The sequence below is a fragment of the Chelonia mydas genome, chromosome 13, assembly GCF_015237465.2.
Source record: "Chelonia mydas isolate rCheMyd1 chromosome 13, rCheMyd1.pri.v2, whole genome shotgun sequence".
Lineage (NCBI taxonomy): Eukaryota > Metazoa > Chordata > Testudines > Cheloniidae > Chelonia > Chelonia mydas.
Genome location: NC_051253.2, coordinates 14,530,912 through 14,555,150, shown reverse-complemented (window position 1 = coordinate 14,555,150; position 24,239 = coordinate 14,530,912). Strand labels below are relative to the sequence as shown.

The 24,239-nt window shown below is 40.4% G+C and overlaps 1 protein-coding gene and 1 long non-coding RNA gene across 4 annotated transcripts in view; both read left to right on the top strand.

The window, feature by feature from the left end:
- The window catches only part of TSHZ2 (teashirt zinc finger homeobox 2), a 262,531-nt gene that overhangs the window by 34,946 nt on the left and 203,346 nt on the right, over positions 1–24,239 (top strand). The gene's annotated exons all lie outside the window — the stretch shown is intronic.
- On the top strand, positions 630–17,777 carry LOC122462802. 2 transcript variants are annotated; one of them, XR_006285606.1, is made up of 4 exons: positions 3,331–3,498; positions 4,286–4,462; positions 13,086–13,142; positions 14,353–17,777. It is a non-coding gene; the product is annotated as an uncharacterized LOC122462802 (long non-coding RNA). The 2 variants fall into 2 exon arrangements; XR_006285607.1 differs by lacking the exons at positions 3,331–3,498; positions 13,086–13,142 and adding an exon at positions 630–3,317.

The window sequence follows — 24,239 nt, the reverse complement described above, 5'->3', positions numbered from 1 at the left end:
GGTTTTTCCTGCCCCAATAACACAACCTAAAGTCTCTTGTATAATCACTATACTGTACAATGTCTATGCTGTAATATATATCAAATGCTATTTATTTGAAAAGTACTAGGCCTTGTCTTTGTCACCTTAAGTTTATGTTTGTGTTATTTAAACAAAGAAAATTGTACAGAATAATGGTCTAACCCTATCCTCAGATATGGGAGCTCCCTGAAAATCAAGGAGTGCTGCCTGCATATATCTCAGGGCAGAGTTTGGACTTAATCATTCAAAACCCATATGGTAATTCTTAAGTTTCCTTTTTGCATATGCAACTAGCAGATGCATCAATGTCTTCAGATTCTTTCCATACCTTCCAAAATATGCACAGTATATGCATCCATTATAGGTCTGGAGATTATATCTGTCAAGACTGGCTGCACGTGGGAGAAACATGATGCTGAAATATGTGGCAAGCATGGGAACTGCATGAACAAGAAGCCCTGTACTTGAACTCATCAAATGATTCTGACACTGGCCAACTGTAAAGTTGATACATCCAGGAAATGCTGTCTCTTGCCCCCAAGAAAATCAGATGACACTGGTATTTCATCTGCAGTTGAGTATCTTGCCACTTTTTATCTAAACTACTTTTTATTTGTGGTTTATCAACTCAAAGTATCTCGGATAGCTACAGAGATAATAAAATAGCTTTGAGGCCACAGAACAGGTCAATTTCTCCTTGACATGTCTTGTAGTTATGTGTATTTCAGTACGATGATATTGACATCTTTCAGAGACAAAATATTCACAGATAATAAAATTACACATCTTATACTTTGTTTAAAAGGGTGCTGTTGAGGGAAGGTTCTGCCCAGGAACAACTAGTTTCAAGGTCTGAAGTTTTTTCTAAATCCCAAATGACCACACAATATCCCATGAATGATATAATGATTAAGACTTTGTCCTGTGAATCACAATCTATTTGTGATCACATAACAACCCTGCAGAAACTCTAGTGATTTTTTACATGGCAAACTAATGTTGGGAGCATTTAATGTTTTTATAACAGTCTTCACTGCCTTGGGGATTTTGGCTTTTTGGTAAAAGAGTTACTCACTCCCATCTTCTTTTGTTTCTTCATTGGATAGCCCCTTCACTTCTGCAATGTTTCTCTCTATTGGCAATCAATAAAGTAAGCACCATGGACTTTGGGTTGGGAGCCACTGACCTAGTTCATGCTGGGCATGTTTGGAGGCTAAACACATGAAAAAGCCTAGTCATTCCCATGCTAGAATTACAAAATTTTATTAGCATACGCACTGCCAGGCTAGCAGCATTAGACTGTTTTTCCTCTCTCCACAGTCAAATGGGAAGAAATTGCTATTTATATATAACCTCCCATCTAACTAAGCTTACTTTCCAATTCCAAATCTACCTATGGATTCAAACTTTTTGACAACTTTCTTGGATGTGGACTTTCTGGGGTTCCATCTATCTTAGATACTTACATGGTTCCCACTACCATAGTGTCTGAGCCCCTCACAATCTTTAACAACCCCACAACACCCCTGTGAGCTAGGGTAGTGCTATTATCCTGATTTTGCAGATGGGGATCTGCATCGCAGGTAGACTAAGGGCCAGATTTTTAAAGATATCTAGGCACCTAACATCCTGTGACTAAAGGTGACTAAATACCTTTGAAATCTGTGCCTAAGTGATTTGCCCTAGGCCACACAGGAGATCTGTGGCAGAGCAGGGACTTGGAATCAGATTTCTCAGGTACCAGGCTAGTACTGGTCCTCCTTCATCCTTGGTTCCCCTGCAGAGTATGACTTACATACTGGCTAAGATCAGGCACTAGGTACGATTCCATTTTATTGCATCTGTGCACAGCTATAATCAGGTAATGCAGATCCAGATTTCTCAAGACAAAATTAAACAAGATTTTCTGAGTCAGACAAACCTGTTTGTTTCATAGTTACTGTATCTGCTCCTTTGCTGACATGAAAGGTGTTCAGTATTCCTGTGGATGTGTGATGTCTCTCTTGGTGCTCCAGAGTGCACTATATAGATAACATTTTTATGGTATATTTGCAGAGCTGTGTAGGAAAGCTTAGACAGTGCTCACCCATGCTATGCCTGACTTTAGTCAGTCCATTTCTGTTAGCACTAAATTGGCCCACACAAATTTTATTTAATGTACTGGTGGCCCGACCACATTGTATTTTTTTGGTTTCCTTGAGGAAGTCCTCCAAGATCCCTGAAGATCTTTTTCTTTCCTTCTCAGCCACATTTTTCTTGGTTTTCGTTTTTTTCACAGATACACAGACACACTTGCCCCTGAATCCAAAAAAACATAGCTAATATTCTCTTGGCCAAAGAGTACATCAGTTCTACTCATCCGTCAATCAAAGGGCATTCCTGGCCAGGGCTGGAGCATGTTATCTTCATATAATTCCTAACCTCTTGCCAGAACAAGAAGGAAGAAACTAAAACCCTAAAATTGTCTTCCACAAAACAATACAGAGCACATATTGTTAGGCCATTGGTCTGGCTGATCTATCAGGGCAAAATATGAGTGGATAATGTTGTGTTTTTGCTGTAAAAGCATATGTGGAACTCATTTGCATGTTCATATGGAATGTGTTGCAAAAGTGTTTCAGGTTTTGCAGCTTCATCTTCCATGTGATGTTGTGTCTATTCCCAATAGGCACAAGAGAACACTTCAAGTTGGCTGCTTCTACATGCAAATATTTGCCTGAAATATATTTGTAAGGTCACTCACAACCGAAGCCTTGAAAATCACAAAAAAAAACAACCCCAGTACGTTTTCACAATTGAAATTAAGTAGGTCAAGATTCCACCTAGCCTGCCTGGTAATGTGTTCTACAAGCTAATGAGTTTGTGAGAGAAAAACCACATGTTATGAGGTTGCCAAGGTGAGCATACAACCTCATTACAAACCCATGAACAGCAGATATAATCTCTGATTTTTGTTTTATCTTTACCAAACAATATACTCTTAAAATACCTTACTATACATACAAACTTTGGGGGATATTGCTGTAGGTAAAAGTTATTCTAGTAATATAATTAGTTGCTATGCTGATTACTGAGTGTATCCCTTCATCTTAATGAGCAGGAACACCTGGAAGATGTGCCTTATGTACCTACATAGCATTTGTTTCTTTAAGATAAGAGGGATGGATAAAAGAGACCCGTGGTGTCACAGTGTGACTGACCCCTTTAAGAGGGAGCAGAGCCAGTGCACCTGTGATTGGTCAGCTGATCCCAATGGTTGGGGAGGGGGCAATCTGGGCCTAGAGGAGAGAGACTTGGTGAGTCAGAGCCGGGGAATTGCAAGAAGCAGGAACAGCAGGAAGTTCTGTGGGAGAGGAGGCAGTGGGAACCTGTTTGGGGGGGAAAGGGGCCTTCAGGGAGAAAGCCTAGATGGTAATGCTTAGTGAACAGAGCTTGGAAGAGTCCTGCAGGAAGCCCTGAAGCAGGAAGGACTAAGAGGTAAAAGGTTAAATCCCCTGGTGCTGAAGCCCAGGGTGGGCTAAGGAACTAGTTTTGTTCATTTTCCCTACACTGGGAAAATGAAGCTGCCTGAAAAGAGTGTGGCAGTGGATCCTTTGTGAGCAGGGGAGCAGGCCAGCTTATTACAAACAGTATATAGGATATGATGTTTATACTGTAGGTGTGTTAAGACCTCATTAAGACTTTGGTGTCTATTCTACTGGTGACTTGTATCTTGGCTATAAATCATTTCCCATGATATACTTTTGGCTGGAAGATGGATAGCCAGATTTAAACAACTGGCTGGTGTTTTCTGTGCGCATAATTTGCAGACAAATGTACATGCAGTAAATTCTAGATGCAACTTAGGCCATCTTAGGTATCTTATATACCTGATTTCAGAGCACAATCAGGCACTTAGATAGCTGTGTGGCTTAAAGAGTACCCTCAGTTTCAGGTACAGAACTGAGTCTACAAAACTGCAAGAGCTAGTGAAGCTCAGCTAAGGGCCAAGATAGTCCAGAATAAAAGCATTCTTGTTGCAAATTGAAAAACACAGTAAACAATTTAGCCAGCATATTGCTCACTCACTACTGAGTTTTCTGCTTTGCTAAATTTAACCTATTTTGACTAGTGTTGAAGGTTCGATACCAGTTGGGGACCATACAGGTTTATGTAATTAAAAATTAAACTCCTTAACAGAGTTAACAGTTAAATGTAACAAAAAATAGGACTCTCACTGTACAATATGTTTATTACGGTTGATGTATTTTACGGATATCTAAAGAAACAGACAAACGCAAAGTTCCCTGGATATCAGGGAGACTGCAGAGAACAAGCTGAAGACTGGGGATGTCTGGACACACACAGTTTGCATGTTTGCAAACAAGGCATGGGAAAGTCACATGCCATGTCAACGCTTGAATTCATTCAACACATTCTTCTGACACCAGAGCAGAAAAAAGTGAGTGCTTTGTTGCGCATCTTATTAGAAATATTACATATTGCAGTGAAAAGAACACAGAGCATTGGTCAATATTTTTCTTGAATTTAATCCTAGTGGTAGAAACTCTGCCCAGAAAATTCAAGTTATGTTCAGAGTTCTGCGCTAAATCATTGTGCTCCTTGGTAAAGTAAATTAATTCCTGAAATAACAGACGATTTTGTTCCTTGAAGCATAGAGTGCTACCAAAGCTGTCAGAGGCCCATTTGAACGTAATTCAAGCCCTTCATGAATAGCCAAAATTTGTGGGGTTTAGGCCCTGAATCCAGTTCTCAAGGTGATGCCCCATCTCATTGCTTCAGGACATCAGAAACAATCCAGCCTCCTATAGGGAATACTCTGTATGCTCTTAGTTTCTTGTATTTCAAGGAACTACTTGGGTGGATATTTTGTGGCTGACCACTAGAGGTGGGCAAGCCAATATGAGTGGTGCCAGACTCTTGCAGAATTCCTGACTCTGACTTGGCTGGATGTCCATGAATGAGGTGAGCCAATGAAAATATTCTGGCATTTATTCCTGGTGGTCTAGTGACACTATGTATATCATTTCATTAAACATCTTTGTCATATGTGTATATCCAGCTTCTATCAGTTGGTTTTGACTTGCAGAGCGCTGCCAGACCATTGGTTCAATTTAGACTTTAAGCTTTCAAAGTTCTGGCTCCCCTTATGTTCTAACAAAAACATTTTCTGTTGACTTTTTAAAAGCTACACACATTTCACGTAAGGTTTTCGTGGTGCTCTAAAAAGTGGTTACCTATTTATGCATGGCTGGGTCCTATTCATTTACTTGGAAATGATGTTAGGAAACTGGAATATTTAAATAGCGAGCGTTGGCCAGAAAGGTCAGTTTCCCCCAACCTGAATATACTCAGGGCTAAATTGCAGTTCTGACTTTGAATGCCTGTTTCCTTTGCGTGTGCACCTACAGATGTGCAAGTTCCTCTGTCATGTACACATGGAAACATTCTTAATTACCACTGAGGGCAATTATCAATTGCATCCAAGACATAGACATGTAAAAGGGAAAGCTGGTTGAAAATTTGGCCCTCTGAACTTGTTACCATATTTTTTAAGTATTTTCTCACCACTGATCATCACTGATCCTTAGCAAACTCTTTTACTCAATAACCAGGATATGAAATTTAGGGCATGAAAAAATAATTTCTTTTAATGATCATTTAGTGTATATTTTCAAGAGAGAATGGTATAGACATATTTTCCTACCAGGAGAGCTGGTGTATTCTTGAATTGCCGAGTCAGGTGAAGTGAGGCTACTAGTAAAACAAATGCTTTAAAACCTACGTTTAGCTCCATACAACAGAACAGTGCGGGGTTCAGATCATTAGCATTTGAGCAAATTTGTTATACTTTTAAGGGCTGTTTTTGGATTGGCCTAAACAGACTAATGCAGTGAATTCCACGTCCTAATGGCACCATTAATCAAGAGTGCACTTTTTAACATAATGCATAAACCTTTCTCACATGGTAGTTTTACTGTGCATTTAATTCTCTTGCAGTTTGGTGCTTGAGGCGGAGGAAATGAAGAACCTTCTAGGAAGAGGTTCTTAGATTAATCGATACACCAACAAATAAGTGGGGGGGGGGGGTGAGAAGGGGGTTCAGAACATAGCTACTGAAGGCATTCAGTCTGTGTGGCTCCTGGAGATGAAGTGCTTGTTTCTACCAAATTTGGCTTTTATAGTAAAAGTAAAGTACAAAATATTGTTTTGGAGTGAACTAGTTTGAGGGATGTAGAATTAAATTATCTATCTTCGTATTTTATGATCCTTCTTACCCTAAGAGCTGAGCATCTTGTACCCTACCACTTTTTAAAAAATGACATAGGATCTTATTTTCCCTGCAGGGAGGTTACTTAGATGGTAAGCTCTTTGGGGCAGAGATCATCCTTTTATTTTGTGTTGGTATAGCACCTAGCCTAATGGGGTTCTGGTCCATGACTATGGCTCCTAATGTCCACAATAACACAAATAATAAATAACGTATCTTATTTTATATCTGCTTTGTACAATTATACTACACCTATCACCATGGTACCCGAGACTTTTTCTCTTCTAAGGACAGGAATCAACTAACTACCGCAGGGGTCCTCAAAAAGCTAAGTTGCTCAGGCTTTGGCTTCAGCCCAATGTGGCAGGGACGGGAGCCCTGGGCTTCAGCCCCACACAGCGGGGCTTCAGCTTTCTGGCCTGGGCCCCAGCAAGTCTAACACTGTCTCTGCTTGGAGGTCCCCCTGAAACCTGCTCGCGGCCCCCCAAGGGACCCCAGGTCCTTGGTTGAGAACCGGTGATCTATTCTATGCCCCTGTGCTGACGCAGGAATAAATGTGTCTAGACCATCCCTGAATGACAGCTGTCCAGCCTGGTTCTTAAAACCAAACCTGTGCAGGATTGGGTCATAATAATGTTTCTCCTCCTCTGGTATTCATTTTATCCCCAAGCCTGTTCATTGTCCAAAGTTATATCTTTGAAGTAATCAGTACTCACAATTCCCCCTGCGCCCCTTCCTGGAACTTATTATATATACTGTACTTTGGCAAGGCCTATGGACAGCAGCGAGACTGTTGTAAATCAAATAATCTTTAGAATCTGACATGAATTGACATGAGCCAAGTATTGCACAGATAAAGCTTAAACCAGAGCTGAAGTAAACTATTCTCCCTGCTGGAGAGCTCAGATTTACAAGAGTCCCTTGCAATCACCTTTTTTACCTCATGTGGTTTAGGGCTTTCTTTCTTTCTTACAAAGAAGAGACAAGAGAGCTATTAAAATGTACATGGAGAATCCATATTAGCAACAATGCATAAGGGTGCACTAAAGAGAGGTGGCTGAAAGTTCCAAAGTTTAGAAATGGAATCGACATTTACAAATGATGAAACAAGTTGAAATTTGGTTTTCTTGCATTTTAAGTGAACTGGAAAATGGCTCCATTTTGCCCCCCCGCCCCCAGCTCCTGCACAAAGATAATTGCGTTTTGCAGAAATGTCTCAAATAGGTAAGGTGGCATTGTCTCTCTGTGGCCCAAATAATTCAGAGTGAGAGAGAGCATAAGCATGCTCTATATCAGGGGTATCCAAACTTTTTGAATTGCGCACTACCAGGGCCAGCTCTGGGGAAGCAAAACAAAAAAAAGAAAAAAGAGCTGCCGCCGAAGACGGAGCGGGGAGAGCCGAGCTGCCGCCGGTCTGCCGCCGAAGACGGAGCGGGGAGAGCCGAGCTGCCGCCGGCCTGCCGCCGGAGACGGAGCGGGGAGAGCTCCTCTGGCCATGCACCCCCATGCATGGTCTTGCGCACCCCACTTTGGAGACCGCTGCTCTATATCATAGCTGTGAGAGCACTCAGTCAGTATGTGGGAGACCCAGGATCTAATACCCTGCCCCCCGAAGCAGAGGGGTGACTTGAATCAGGAGTCTCCCACATTCCAGGGGAGTGCCCTAACCACTGGGCTAAAAGTTACAAGGGAAGTAGTCTCCCTTCCTCTTGGCCTCTCAGGGTATGTCTATGCAGCAATTAAACACCCACAGCTGGCCTGAGTCAGCTGACTCTGGCTCAGAGGGTCTGGGCTAAGGGGTTGTTTGATTGTATTATAGATGTTTGGGCTTGGGCTGCAGCCCAGGCTTGAAGACCCTGTGAGGTGGGGGGGTGGGGTTCCAGCGAGCCCAAATGTCTACAGTGCAATTAAACAACCCCAGGGGCCAGCTACGGGTTTTTAATTGCAGTGTAGACCTACCCTCACTAACAGTCTAGGAGCTTACTATCAAGAGAGGGTTTACAGCTGAGAATCCCATGCAGAGATAGGCGCCACCCTGCAGTCTGGATTTAGGCGCCTGTCTCGGAGACAAGGGCAGAGCTTAGCACACACCCCTTAGCTTGGCATTGGCTCATTTAGGCAGCTCCCTGCCTACGTGTTGGCATTTGTGAATCTCAGTCTAAGGCCACGTTTACAGAATGGGTGCTGCAACACTGTAGCGTGCACACTTCCTACATCAACAGAAAGTGTTTTTTCCCATCAATGTAAGTAATCCACCTCCTCTAGTAGCAGTAGCTAGGTAGACAGAAGAATTTTTCCTTCAACCTAGTCGCGTTTACACCAGGGATCAGGTTGTCTTAACTACGGGCATTCCCACTCTGAACAAAGTAGCTCATTCAATCTAAATTTTAAGTGTAGACCAGGCCTAAGGTGCCTATCTCGCCCCATTTATTGTATAGAAGCTATGCCTAACTGTGCCTAACTCCAAATTTGTGAATCATAGTGATTTTCAGGTGCCTAAAAGTTAGGCATTGTGTTGCTCAGTGTCACAATGCCTAACTCCTTTTGTGCATTCAGGCCTTAACCTCTCCACCCTCCTCTGTAATGTGGAATAATATATATAAATAAAGCTAATCGATCAGTTTCCAGAAAATGTTGGTGAATAATTGTGCACTGCTTTGAAAAAATAAAGATCTATAAGTGCTGAGTATTATTAGTTTACTGTATACATACAAAGGAAATGGCAAAATAAAGAGCTAGAAAGGAATGGTAGCTTCTAACATACAATGGGCCTGGCTTTTAAACAGGTTAGGTGCACAAAATTTCTGTGCACAATTATTATGACTGCAGGTGCAAATGAAATTATTTGACTAAATAAAGTAATTAAATGAATTAAATAATTTTCATGAGAAAATAACATAAAAGAAGCATCATTAATTATCGGTACACAGAGCTGCCCAATCCGCGTGTAGAATTGTGATGACGGTGCATTCAATGGCATGCCTAACTGGTTTAAAAATCAGACTCAAACAATCTCATAACCCTATAATCCCCAAATATAAGCAACTGACATGCATTTTATGTTCCAGTGTATTAGAAGTGGGAAGCATTAGTTGTTTTTAAATGGAAATACAGCAAATTACTGTATCTGAATCTCAGTCACTTAGCTCCAAACCGAGCTCAGACAAATTATGGCTTATCTGGGTGTCTTCAGATAAAATTTTGGAGAGGATTAACTGTGATATTCTTTGTTCTCTATACTTTAGAGCACTTATGCCGAAGGGGGGGACGGAGGCTGACAACATGGACAGGGTTTCATGATAAAAAATGTAGCAACAGCTTTAGAGGAGAAAAAACAGCTGCCCATGAGCAAAGTTAGAGTAAGACTTGGAGATTCTTAAGTTATTGGTGGGTGTGGATTCTTCATCTCTGCACGTGTGTTGTAGGAAGGGAGAGGCAGCAAGACCGAGGGAATGCTAGCACTGTAGTGCATGGTGAATAAGAATGACCCCAAACTTTTTAACTTCGCTAGAGCATAGCATTAAAAAACATAACTTCCAAAATTTCATTGATTTTCTAATCTGTGAAACTGTGATTACCCACTTCCCTCCAAAAATGTATTAGAAAAGGCATGTTTTGGAAATTATGTATTTGGATTTGTTCAGGGTTTTGTAACATTCAAGGCTAATACACTGGCTTTGGGTAGCATTAATGTCTGGAATCTTCATAAAAGGGGGGAACTTAGTTTGCCAAGTTTTGGATGCCTTAAAATAAAAATCAAAAGTGAAATAACTGATTATCCACATACGGGGCCAAGTTTTTTGCTGGTATAAATTGGTGAGCTGTACCCATTTACACCAGCAGAAACTATAAAGTGTGGTTTCTTCTGGTTTTTTTTTAAATACCTTTTCAAATGCTATTTTTAACAAATTCCAGGCAAACACCCCCCCCGGCAACCCAAACCCAAACAGCAATTTTATCACATTTTACTCCTAACAATGCAATGCAAATGAAAAGAAGTCATAATACTCTGTAGAATAATACATTAATCATCATCAGTCGTCATTCAGTGCACTACGTTCTTTCCATGCCATGCAAACTATGAACAGATATCCTCATGAGAAGGATAAATATCTTATCTCATAGTTCACCCAGCTTGGAATACGTAATGGGTTGCACTGTGGTTATGTGTTATTTATCATCTTGTGCATGGGACAAGAGGCATGTGATGGATGTTTTTTAAACCATGAGAGAGTTATGGAAATGTTTGCCCCTGAAGTGTTGTGGAATAAGGATGTTAGAAGTCCATGTGACCAGAAGATTTTCACTGCAGTTAATGAGTTACTTTATTATTTTTCCTTAAGGATAATGAAACTGGAAACCACACGGTATCCTATAACTTATTTCATACAGCTCAAATTTGATTGGTAGATTACAACTTATTTTTAAAAATAAGTCTGATAAATATTAATCAAAAATAGATTGCACATATATTTGATTACATACCCTGTCATCACCTCCTCAGCAAAAGCCTGATCCTGTGAGGCGCTGGTGTCTCTTGCAAGATGCTTAGCATCCTCCTCTACTAATGGGTAGTACACCTCACTGGATCAACCCCTGTGTGAATGGATGGGATCTGCAGCAATTTTTATTTGGAAATACTTCTGTGGTATCCCATGGGAGTAGTAGTTTAGATGTTTCATGTCCCCATTCTCTTCATGGGCCAGGCTCTCTAAGGGACCACATCTCCCATGATGTACTGTGACCATGTGACTCCCATCATGCACTGTGGCATATCATGGTGCATAGTGGGAGCTGTAGTTAGAGCCCAATCAAAAGAGGAGAATGGGGACACAAGGCACCCAAACTATAAACTCCATGAAGCACCAATAGCATTGTTTCTGAATAGAAATTTTTTGGTTTTCAGCTAAAAGTTTTTGGGTTACAGCCAGACATTCTTTTTTTTTCTTCTTCTTCAATTTTTTCACCAAAAGGTTGGAATTTTCCATGCATTATTTTCATTTTTGGTGAAATTTTCCCTGTGGTGATGGTGAGGGGAAATTCTGACCAGATCTAATTCTAACTGTGCCCAGACTGTCACCAAGCAGCTCAGTACCCATGCCATAGCTCTCTCACCACTAGTCGAGTGACTTTCTAACCTTTCCTCCTTCTAAATTGGAAACTCTAATGGGGACCAGAATGTCCAATGGACCAAGACAGTAAAATAGCCCTGAACAATCCTTAACCTCACTGGCCTAATCAAGCTATCAACTACAGATAGATCCCCTTCCTACCACACAATTCCCAGCTACTCCCATGGAGTGAGTTGAGGGTAGGAAGTTACTGTAACTCACCTCCCCACCCCTGGCGATGTGCCATTGAGGACAGGGTGGTAGAATAGAGCCTTCAAAGGGGGAAAGCAAGGAGAAGATGCCCATGGTCATGCCTTCGCCACTTCACAACAATGTATCACACACAAAAAAAGGGGTGGGGGTGAGCCAATGGGACATATGCTCCTAAATCATTCAGGCACTTTTGAAAATCCCATCCCTAGAGGAAACCTTCCCCCCAGTATTCTAATAGCATAATTTAAATTTGAATCATTATATCTATCTCATAAATATCTCATACATGTGTGCATGTTTGTGTATGCAGACATACAAAATAGACTTTATCCTGCATTATAATTTCTATACCATATCCAATTTTCTATACATCTCTCTCTGAAACAATATGTGCTGTACTTATGTCATTTATTGCTATTTGTTTCTGTATGTGGGTTCCTCTCAAAGTGCTGTTCTTATAGTTGAGCTCCAGGGCAGCCTTGCATACAGTTATGATGCATAAAAGAACTGAAAAACACCACTTAAACTGCAGCACCTCATGTGCTCCCACTGTTTGTTTGTATTTTTCCTTCTGTTGAACTTCATTTTCCTTTCATTTGGCAACATAACATGATCTTACCATAAAGAAATCTAGCACAATTGAGAGTGAGTCATTCTAGATAGGGCCGGATCCCACATTCTTTATTCCAGTAAAATTCTCATGGGATTAAGTGGGAACTCTTCCTAGCTGAGAACCACAGGACTCGATCCAAAGCCATTTGTGCAATCACAGGTTAGCTTTATTAGGTAGATTTTATCAGGGTTTAGAAAGGCCCGGCCATTTAGACTGATGTTGGGCCAAATCTTAAAGTCCTTATTTCTTATTCACTGAGGATCAGATTCTGATACCCTCTTATGCACACTGAGAAGCACCTGGCTCTGTAAGGGTACGTCCACACTGCAAAAGGAAGACGTGCAATAGTCCGTCTCAGAGCCTGGGTCAGTTGACTTGGGCTCATGTTACAGGGCTAAAAATAGCAGTGTAGATGTTTGGGCTTGGGCTAGAAACCCCTCTCACCAGGGTTCAGAGCCCAAGCTCCAGCATGAGCCCAAATGTCTTCACTGCTACTTTGAGCCCTGAGTCATTTGACCGGGGATCTGACGCTCACTGTCACGGGTCTCTCTCTCTTTTTTTTTTTTTTTCCCCCAGTGTATACATACCTTAAGTAATCCCTTTGGGCCTCAGTTGGTGTAAATGGGTGTAGTTACATTTGTGAAACTACACCTATTTACACCAGCTGGAGATCTGACCCACTGAGTTTGATAGAATAACCTGTATTGTAAACATGAGTAAGGACACCACAACTATCTCTGATTACTCAGGAAAAACTCTCCTTGACTTCAGGATTTCACTTTTGTATATATATATATTTTTAAACTCTCCTTGTAGCTCATTTCCAGTGATTTTTTTTCTGTTCTTTATGCTGCAGCAGTCAGCCATCGGGTTGTGGTTACTCCCTGGTGGCTCGCAGAGAACAATAACACAGGTGAAGAAATGTCCAGTCATATATTTCAGTCATTTGACTTACTCGCCCATCTCTCTGGCATATACCTTTACCTGCTTGTTTATTTACATGTTAATGTGTAATTATTTCTGGATCTACATGTTTAGCAGGACATGGAAATGAGAGAATAATCTGTGGATGTTGGAAGTATATCATTTTGATTTACAGTCTAACATTTAAATGTTTTGAGGTCAGACCTCTGAGAAAATAATTCACAACTGGATATATAGCTTCTACATACTGTACATTTATTGCCAACAAGTACAACACAGATTGTTTTTTATGTACCTGTTTTTATTGCTTATGTTAGATGCTGTTGCAGGATAGTTCACATAAACATTTATATAGGTTTTAGAAAACAGTTGTTACTGAGGAAGAAGCTTTTTCTGTTTACACAAATTCAGAACAAAGACATGGTGCCGGAGCTTCCTGTAATTGACATGTGGGCGTGTTTTTTTTTCAAGTCACTGACTGGAAGAAGTGAGTGTCTGAGATTTATTCCTGACAGGACTTAAATTACTGGTAGCCTGACACATTTGTGAACAATTACTAGACACTGAGGTGTTTAAAGTAATGGGTACTGTTTGCTCAAGGGATGGGGAAGTTTCAAAACCATTAAAACAAAACAATTTTCCATTTGATTAGTAAGAAGCAAATGCATATATTTATTTTACTAAAAGACACATGCATATTTGACTCCTTTAAATAGTTTTTTCCCCCTCCACATTCATGTGCTTAAAAATTCCCTTGTTTGCATTAAGCTTCAATACATGAGGTATAACCACAAAGTCATCTGAGCTTGCAGTCAGTTATTAAAATGTGCCTTTTCTGAGCTGGTAGTGTCCCAAAAGGTGAATCCACTAGAGATTTCTTAATTAGAAAAGGGTCTTATTTTTAAGCTGCCCCCAAAAAATTTCAAAGCAGCAATTTTCATCTCCCCCTTTCATTTTTGGTTTGGAATTATGTATGTAAAGTGATCTAAAGATTATCAACCCATTTGTTTCGATTTAACATGCAGAAAATATTTAAGGAAAATACACTGTTTAGCCTCATTAAACACCATTATTTATTTATTTATAATAATGTGGTTTATTCTTTAATAATGTGGACTCTTCAGGGTAAATGTTACATTTATTTGCTGCATTTACATTCATTATTGATACACACTGACTCATTCAATCCCTCTTTTTAGGAGCTGGTTCTAGGAAGTGTACACCCTACCACACTCTTTTTGGCTGACCTATGAGGGACAAAAACTTGTTAATCATCACCTGAGTGATTCCTACCATGATAAGAAAATGTATTATTGCCCTTGATTGCAAGAGATTTTTAGGAAGCATCCTGAAAATACAATGAACTAAGGCTACGTGCTTTCATCTGTTTTCCTTCATTGATCATGATCTGTTACTGCACAGCTACTGTTTCTGCAATTCATATTTTTTCTGCTGTTCTGTGATGAAAGTGAATAAACATATTAGAACTACACACATCTACTAAGAGTCAAAAATAAAGGCTTGAGATGACTAATATAAATCACTGTTTAAGGGAGGGCTAGTAAGTCAGCTACATTCCTATCCTAATGGCTAGAAGCTAAATGGTTGCTCCCTGCTGAGTCAATAAAAATGTTTCAGCTTGTTTTTTAATGCTGCATGGAGGCTGTGTAGAGATCTGTACGAAATGTATTTATTAGTAATAGCTTAGGGTCCAAACTTGTGAGACCTCCCTCCCAATATTGCCAATCCCATAAAAATCATGAACCAAGCCCCACAAAATCATGAGAGTGGCTTTTGCTTCTCAAAACTGAAAGCTAAGATTCCCATGTTATCCCGTGGCTCCAGGAGCTGGGGCTTTTAGAAAAAAAATCAACTATCGGGAGTCTTACAAAACAAGTGTTCGTAGCCCTGCTCACAGTTGGAGTTCAGCACCTCACAGGATCAGATCCTTTTTGCTTATTGTACTATTATATACTTAGGCATCTCCCCATACAAATCTTTCTATTCCCCCTCAAGATTTAGGTAAGCGCTTGAATTGTCAGTTGCTTATTTCTGCCCACTAAGCACTTTGCTGGCACTTCAATAACTTTAACACATAAGACCTGTGCAAGCTTAGCTTCTGATAGTTAAATTAGCCCACGGGCCCCTAAAATGTACCAGGGTTCCCTGAGCCCCTTAAAGGTACCAGGTTTCCACCACTGTCATCTCTGTAATTGGCCATACCCTATGGAGCAATGTGGAACACCAAACTCTTCCAGATAGTTGGTAGCATGCCAGATGTACTGCAGACTCAGAGGCAAGCTCTCTCATGACTGACTGAAAGGAGTGGGAAGGATGAGAGAAAGGAAAGAGTGTGAATACTGTAGCTATAGTGGCTTAGGCAGTTAGAACAGAAGTTCCATGCCGTAATTTGTTCCCCACCTTAGGACCCTTCTAGTATTATCCAATCCTTTATTAGAGGACAATTTAAGTTCTGGCCTGTAGATCTCTCTAGCCAGAGTTGAGTTCTACCATCTGTAGTCTCATTGGTGGCCCCTCTGCATTGTCCTCCTGTCACCCTGTCATAGTGTTAGCTTCAGACCTGCTTACAAGCTACTACAGCTGTATGATGCTTCTACTACTACGACTGTGACCTCCTGTCAATATAGCCTAATTCCTACTCAAGTCTCTGATTCCTCACCTCAGTGCCAGGCTCGCTGTTGCTGCTGCTACAGTCCAAGTAAGAGCTCGCTGGCAGCTGGCCTATGACCCTTTGCGTCACTCCTTGGGAGGGGAAGCAAATGAGTGAATTGGCTGTTCCATAGATTCATCACACTAGCTTTGCATCTGACAATGGCTTTGATTAAAGGATCTGCAAGCATTGCACAAGTGCCAAAGCAGACAGAATGTGCCTGATTTCTAAAACTGTCCCCCAACACTTGTAATTCCAGGTTTTCACCCATGAATAACTGCTGACACAAAAGTGGAGTTATAATTAGCAAATGTAAAGCAGAATCACTTCAGTTTTGCTGCATTCAAGAATAGTGCTTGAGCTACCTAACTTGTATGTGCAAATACACATGTGCACATGCAAATAGGAACATGCACAAAGTGTATGTGTCTGTAAAGAGAGAAGGTGGTTTGATAATAGATGAAAAATTGGCCTTAGTGGTGCTGTATGATGGATGGATATTGGAAAATAATGATGAAAGTTGTAAAAGGACTACAACCTCACTGCAGAATGAGCACTCCCATCCCTCCGCTGGCATGACCTAGGAACATGCTCTCAGGATTCCTTTCCTGCCAGAAGGTCTGTCTCTGGCAACATTTCTAAGGATGCTCAGATCTGTGGTTAAAGAGAGTATATAGGTGTTGAGTTTTTTCTCTTAACTGGTACAAAGGAAAATAAGTCCATGGACAGGAAGGGTCAATAGAAGTAACTTCAGCCAATATGGAATCAGTACAGGCTATTCCTGTAGCTAGGGTGACCAGATGTCCCGATTTTATAGGGACAGTCCCGATTTTAGGGTCTTTTTCTTATATAGGCTCCTATTACCCTCCACCCCCTGTCCCAATTTTTCACATTTGCTGTCTGGTCAGGTCAGCCTACCTGTAGCACAGCTGTAATAAAGATGTACGTAGGAGTTCTGGTGAGAGTCTAATCTCTGTTTCCCGGTCAGAGTCACATGACATAGATCAAAGTTATATCCCACCTCAAGAGCACTCCACATTGGACTAATTCTGCTCCCGCTGAAAACAATGGGAGTAGAATTAGGCCAACACTGAGCGTTTCTGAAAATCCCATCCTATGTGTAGAATACCCCCGCCATATCAGTTAGCCCAACTGCCACCTGCGCTTCCCTCAAGTCCCTCTTAAACTCAGCAATCCTCACAAGGAGTTAGTTTTTATTCCCTGCTTCTTGTTTTCCCAGCACATCCCTCCTTGATTCATCAGGCTGTTAAACACTTGGCAGCATATTGTTGGCACTAAACAAATAATAAAAATAACAAAAATAAAACACTACATAAAATGCAGCTATTTTAACATGCTGCATTCTGTCTCAAGGAAACATCAGGGACATTAGTGAAAAAGATCCCTCGGAGGGTATAGTTTCACCCCGGGGAATTTTTTTTTTTTTGCCATCTTGCTCTTTTCGTTATTGATCTGGGGAAAAATCAAATGACAAATGCTCAAAACTTTGCATCCCCATTTAAAATTGTCCAGGGTGGTGCCTCTTCTGCAGTTTTGCTCACATGTTAATAAATTTTTCTCATTTGTGAGAGTCACTGAACAGAGCCTGTGAATTGTTTTACCCAGTAGGGGGTAGAGCAATAATGAAGCATTGTGATTAAATAGTGTTGGAACCTCTTGCCTTCCTCACTGAGTGGGAGGCACCATTAGTAGTAAAAGTAATTACCTGTGTAGAACATGCTGATTGCATTGAGTATCTACTACATGATACCAAGAGTCTTGTAAACGTTAGGGGCTGTAAGAGATCTTCATTTGCTAATTTCACATTTTAAGCAGCAGCACATAATTTTTTTAATGCGTTGGTGTTTAAATTACAAATAAGCTTTGTAAAGAGCTTTCCCCCAAGACTAGTCTTTTCTCATCAATGGTTGTTTTGGAAAAAAAAAAAAGGAAGTTCTGAAAATCACACAGAAGAAATGAAATGTAAAAGTGATACGAACTAGAAATGGGAATGAGCTACAAAGATGGACTCAAGATACCAAATATCCCTGCAGTTTAGGGATGATCCTTTGGAGCTAAATTGTGGTGCTGTCAATGGGAACTGAAATGTGAATGGTCAATGGGAAATACCTGTGAATAAGGTACTTCTCAATGAGAGTTGGTGGCTCGCAATGACCTAAAACTGCATGCAGGCTCGTTGTTAGTAAAGATTGCGCCCAGATACTACAGCACCAAAAGCACAGACCTCCTACCTTTTGTGTTAAGCTCAAGGAAAATTCCTTTAGCTGTGGGTATGTTGCATGTTATACTTGCTGGGGCCAGCCATTTAAGGGAGACATTCTCACATGCATTGAACCAGACTATGATATACTCCCTCCTGGGTACCTGAACTTGATAAGGGTTTATGTCCCATCTGGGTGGCACTACATAATAAACCATGACCACGTACATATAGACATCATGGATATAAACAGAGATGAAATCCTGGGCCTACAGGTCTCTACCAGTTGACCTAAAGATCGTACTTCAAGGTGGATCTTTTAGCTCAGGTGGTAGAGACCAATATTCATAATATTGAAAGTCCCAAATTCAGTCCCCACTGCTCAGCATGTTGTGTGCATGTAAGCCATCCATAGTTCATAATGGTTCTGATCCAAAGCCTGTTGAAGTCAATGGAAAGATCCCTATTGACTTCAGTGAGTTTTGAATCAGACTCTATATTAAGGTCCAAGGTCTGGGTTTGGGTCCTTTTTTAACATTACATATAGCACTCTGATTCTTGTGAAAAGCACATTACTAACTTGGCAATAAACTAAGGAGTGGATGACTATTTATGTATTAATACAGAGTCAAGCATATTAGTCCACTCAACTGAGAGCAGACAGAGGAAAAGGGCATGTTTTTCTCTTTCTTTTTATTCATTTTATTTTATTGCTTTTTATTATTTATGGATTGTTCCAGCTATTTTTGGAAGGCTCTTAGGGCATGTTGATTTGATGATTGGGATAGGGCTTTAATGAATGTAGCAAACTCATTGAACTGGTTGCTTAATTCTCTGCCATGTTCTGATGGGACAAAAGCCTGTCACAAGAAAGGTAAATCTGTGAGAAGTCTGTTTAGTCAACAGGTTTCCTAAATTTAGTTATTTTCTGAATCTTTTGCTGCTTGCATTGACACGAATAAACCTAAAACATATATATTCTTAAATTAAGTGAGATTTTCTTGCAAAATAATTTAGATGTAATATGTTTGTAATATTTCAGAATTACAACTACCCATTTTTTTGTCTTAAATATTATCTTTGTTTTATTTTTTGGGTTTATCTTCTATATGCTTTTTTATAGACATAGAGTCCTGAGCAAAAGCAATTGTGATCACTAGTAAAACATTTGAGAAATATATTCAGTTGGTATTTTTAAGATGCTACATTCACAGCTGTGGATATACAGTATAAATAATCCTCCACAAAATACTTAGGGATTTTATGACTACAACAGCCTCAGATAATGACTAGAAGCGTGTGAAAACTGGCAGTTTTCCATTGCAGAAGTTCATGCAAAAATTTTGTTCAGTCTCCGTCCACATGCATCCCACTTAACATACAGATAAAGAAAAGAAAAAATACCCAAAAGCTCAAATGAAAATTCAGACAAAATTCAGATAAACTTCAGTGAGTTACACTCTGTTTGGGGTAGGGCCACGCAATATTGCACATTTTGCATGCTTTTGATGTAAAAACATAAATTTGCCTTGGTTGAATCAAAACTGGGCTCGTGCAGATTTGCTTAAACCGGTCCTACATTGATTCAAAATGTGTGTGAGCCTTAGCAAATCTTTTAGCAAACCAGGCCTGAGTTTGGCATTTAACTAAAACTAAAATCAGGCACATTTTGCATGTCACTGAGCTGTGTTGTGCTCATTTCCCACATCTCTAACTACAAGAAATATCCAGACCTATATTTGTAAATATCTACTGTTCACCTACAGAGTTGACAGTGTCTAACTATCTTCAAGCAAACCAACTATTCTATTCCCAGTCCATTAACCCGGCACAGAAGTGATGAATAAGTGTTTCAGTCATAGTGAAACATCTCCTTTTCTGGAAGTATAAATAATGGCTTGTTATGATTGGTTTAGCATTCTAAGGCTATGTCTATACAGCCCCAGAGTTCAGACTACAGGGGTGCCAATAGCCTGCCAAAGTGCTGCACTGTAACTCCCCCTTGTGGACGCTGCAGGTGCAAACTAAAAGGTTCAAATACGACTCTATTAAAGTGAACTAGGAACCTTTTAGTTCATGCCCACAGCATCCACACGGAGAAGTTACAGTGCAGCACTTTGGTGCGCACACTGCCTTTCACACCCCCATAGTCTGAACTATGGGTCAGTGCAGGCAATCCCTATGTCCTTTTGAAGTCTTAGTATAATGCAACCACACTCATCTGCTAGGGAATACCTTTTAAAGCCTTCCCCATTGTGTTTAATGTTGGCTGCCCTTTTGTAAGCATATTTTTCACTGCTAGTAACTGCCAAACTGCCAATGGAAATTTTAAAAACTTGAAAATAAATTTTAAAAGGATGCCTTTAACTGGTGGTAGCATCCAAAGTGAAATAAGACATTTTGGACCCCATTATACTGGATGCTGTACAAACACAAATAAGACAATCCCTGATCCACTACTGATTAAGATCTACAAAATTACAGATGTATATTATACGCACACAAATAGAAGCCAGGCCTTAGCCCAGCTAAAATTGTGGTTTATAACCTATATTCAAAAAAGGGCAACATTTTTGTTTGTAATGTGGGCAGTTTCACCTATGCTACAATTTGCTAAACTAATAGATTGTAGTCAAATGTGTGTATTGTATATATTGGTCCCAAACTGTACTGGCACAGACTTACAGTGAATGCAGATATTGTACTAGGATTATACACACAAGAAACAGGCCAGGATTTTCAGTATTTCAAAGTACTGTAAAATCTGAGCGGTTTTGGAGCTATGTAGGCATGCATGTGCCTATTTAGCACCAACAAAAACATTACAGTCTGTGTTTTAGGAACAGTATCCAACATCTGTTGAAGTCTTGGTTCATGCCCATTGCTTTCGTAGATACATAGAACTACAACTACAAGCAAAAACATATACAGGAGGGAGGGGGAAATGAAATGAGATGTTTTGGTCCTAGTGAGTTTGTTTGTTTAAAAATAAAATATAACAAATATTTTTGGCTTGGAAATGTTACATGGGTTTACAGTCCTTCTCATAATATGCAAGCATGTCACATCCAATATTTTTCTTCATAAAAGTGCACCCCAGACAACATTTAAAAAATGGGAAAAGAAATAGACCCTAAGCCCTGGACTCTGTAATGAAATTTGCAAAGGAAAATTCTAAATCTGTGATGGGGTGGGGCGATAGACTTGAACACCTGATGTTCATTAGTTGAGGGGTTGGGGGGGAACTGGTGACTTGAAGGCTTGGACAGAAACTGTTAGCATGATGTGGATTTAATTACTTTTAACAGTATTTGAAAATAAAGGGAACAGAAACCTGATTAGGGAAAACATTTCAGATTTTCTTATAATTCTTTCAAAGTCCACAAAGCCAAAAAATAGACCTCATCAGCCACACGTTGCCACACCTGTCAGGAGGGATTTGTCTTGTGGACAAGACTAGAATTCAGGAGATCGGTGTTCAGTTCTTGACTCTGCCACAGACACTTAGTGTGACCTTCATCAGGTAACTTAGGGTATGTCTGCATTGTGATAAAAGACCCGCGTCTGGCCTGGGTCAGCTGACAGGGCTTGGGCTGCAAATTGCAGTGTAGATATTTGGACTCGGGCTGGACCCTGGGCTCTGATACCCCACGAGAGGGGAGGGTGTCAGAGCCCAGGCTCTCATCCGAGCCTGATCATCTACACTGCTGTTTTTAGCCCCACAGCCTGATCCCCATGAGCCTGAGTCAGCTGGCCCCAGGCACTTAGACTCAGTGCCAGTGCAGACATATCCTCAAGGCTGGAATCTGATGCCCTGACTCACAATGAGCGGTACCTCTCAAGTAGTTCCAGTGAATCTAAATTCAGAATAATATACTATACTTGCCTTGAGTAAGGGCATCAGAATCTGATCTTCAATCTGTCTGTAAATTGGGGGTAATAATGTTTCTCTTATCCTACCCTCCTTCTATCTTGTTTGTTTAGTTTGTAAACTCTTTGAGGCAGGCATTTCCTGGCAGGGGGAACTCCACTGAATAACACCAAGTTCTTGTAAAAATGAGACTCCATCCCTTCAGGGCAAGGGGAATTTTCAAGAACCAAGACTATAATGGACTGTAGCCCCTTGCTGAGCTCACAGTTCATTATTATATCCCATACTGACTGAACAATTTATATACTGTGGTACACTCACCAGTGCTGTACACTATTGCGTGTTCACAAATTAGTCACCCGCTAATGAAATGCTACCACCACTGAGATGCAAGAAGGCAATCATTCTGTGCTGGCAATACTTATACTCACCACCACATACTTTTAGCGAGAATAAGTCTGACTGGGTTTTTTTTTTTCCATTGTATATTTGTATTGCAGTGTGTGATCTTTAATAGGATTGTTGCATCAAACATGTTGTAGCTGCTGAAGTGTTTCTCAGCTCCTTTTTGGATGCAGAATACCTATCTGTCTAGGTGTGGGACTTACATGGCTCCCATTACAATAGCATCTGATTGCTTTACAGTCTGTAATGTAGTTCTCTTCACTACGCCCCTGTGAGCTAGGGGAGTACCATTTTACAGATGGGGAAACTGAGGCACAGAGAAACTAAGTTACTTGCTCAAGGTCACACAGAAAGTCTGTAGCAGACCAAGGAACTGCACCTACGTCTTCAAAGTCCCAGGCTGGTCCACTAACGATTGGACCATCCTACCTTTCCATTCCCCTGAGGGAAGTCCCTTTTAGTACAGGTAGAGGCTTTTATGAGGGAGAACTTATACAATTAAAATGACAGATGGAATTTAGAAAAGAAAAGTGCAATTACCCCAGTGGGAATTTGGCCAGTTCACTGGATTTAATATCCCATCTCTTATGTGAATATGCAGTTTACAGCCAAAACAAAGTACATGATTCCAATTTACATTCAGGAACCTAAAAGTTGTGAACTATGCTAAAAACAATCTATTGTGAGAAAATAAGTGCCAGTCTTCCTGCAAATTGTATAGCTGACTCTGCAATCATGGGAAGTCTTCAGGGCTGTCCTGACTTGGCTGCCAGTTTACATGGCAGGAAAACAGCCATTTTGCTCTAGTGCAATAATTCTTTAAAAAGGCCCATGAAGGGGAGGTTTTCTCTTCCTGCATGAAACAAGTTTAAGTTTTCAGCAGGGCTGCATTTCTGAACCACCTTCAGGAGCCACTGTCTGGCTGAGACAATGCATTGTTCCCATTATATGGATGGAAAAAATACAGCACAAATGAGTGAGGCCACCAGAAGGAGTCAGTGAAAGAGTGTGGATTAGAACTAAGGTGTTTGTGGCTCCCAGGCCACTTACCTCACCCTGCTTCTCATTAAACACAATGTTTAATTCTTAACCAGTAAGGAATTTTTTAAAAAGAGCTCAGCACATAGCAGCAGCTATTTAGGAACCTAACTCGGGGACTAAATTTTCAAACAAACTTAGCGACCATTTAGGCACATAGCTGAAGTGATCAGATTTTCAAAAGTGCTCTGCACCCAGCACCTCCCATTGGGAGCAACAGGTGCTGAGCGCTTTTGAAAATCTGACCACTTCAGCGAGGTGCCTAAATGGGAGCTGGGCTCTTTTGAAAATCTGGCCCTGAAGGCCTGATTTTTGAAATACAGCTTCCACTTTTGAAGACACAGTTTTTCAGTCACAGTTAATTACAGGCACAGCAGTGTAGTTAGACAGCTACATGCTTATCATTTTGCCTATTACAATGGAGGCCAGGTTTAAAAATCTGGCCCCAACTGGAATCTGGTGTCCAGTCTCAGCTGGACTCCAGTTCTGATGGTATCACAAATAAAGTTGCTTCTCAACACAGTTGTGTGTGGTGGACTTCCATAACATTTCAATTGAAATGACATGTTTTATTTTCAAGTGACAGTTTTCACATTCAACATAGTACATAAACATTTAGATCATTGCAATGAGAGAAATGTTACATGTCTTCTTTTTAGGCTGATGATAATGCAGTCTTCCAAAATCAGAAATAGAAGACTTCCCTATTAGAAATGATTGAAATTAAAATTTTGGAACAAAAGCGCTTTTAGTCGAATGCTAAGATATCGGGCTTTCTTATAAACTTGTTTTTCATGCCAATACAGCTTCAGTTTTAGACAATCTCAATTAACTTTAGTGGCCCCATAAAAGAGACAGAATAAAATAAGAAATATTGGGA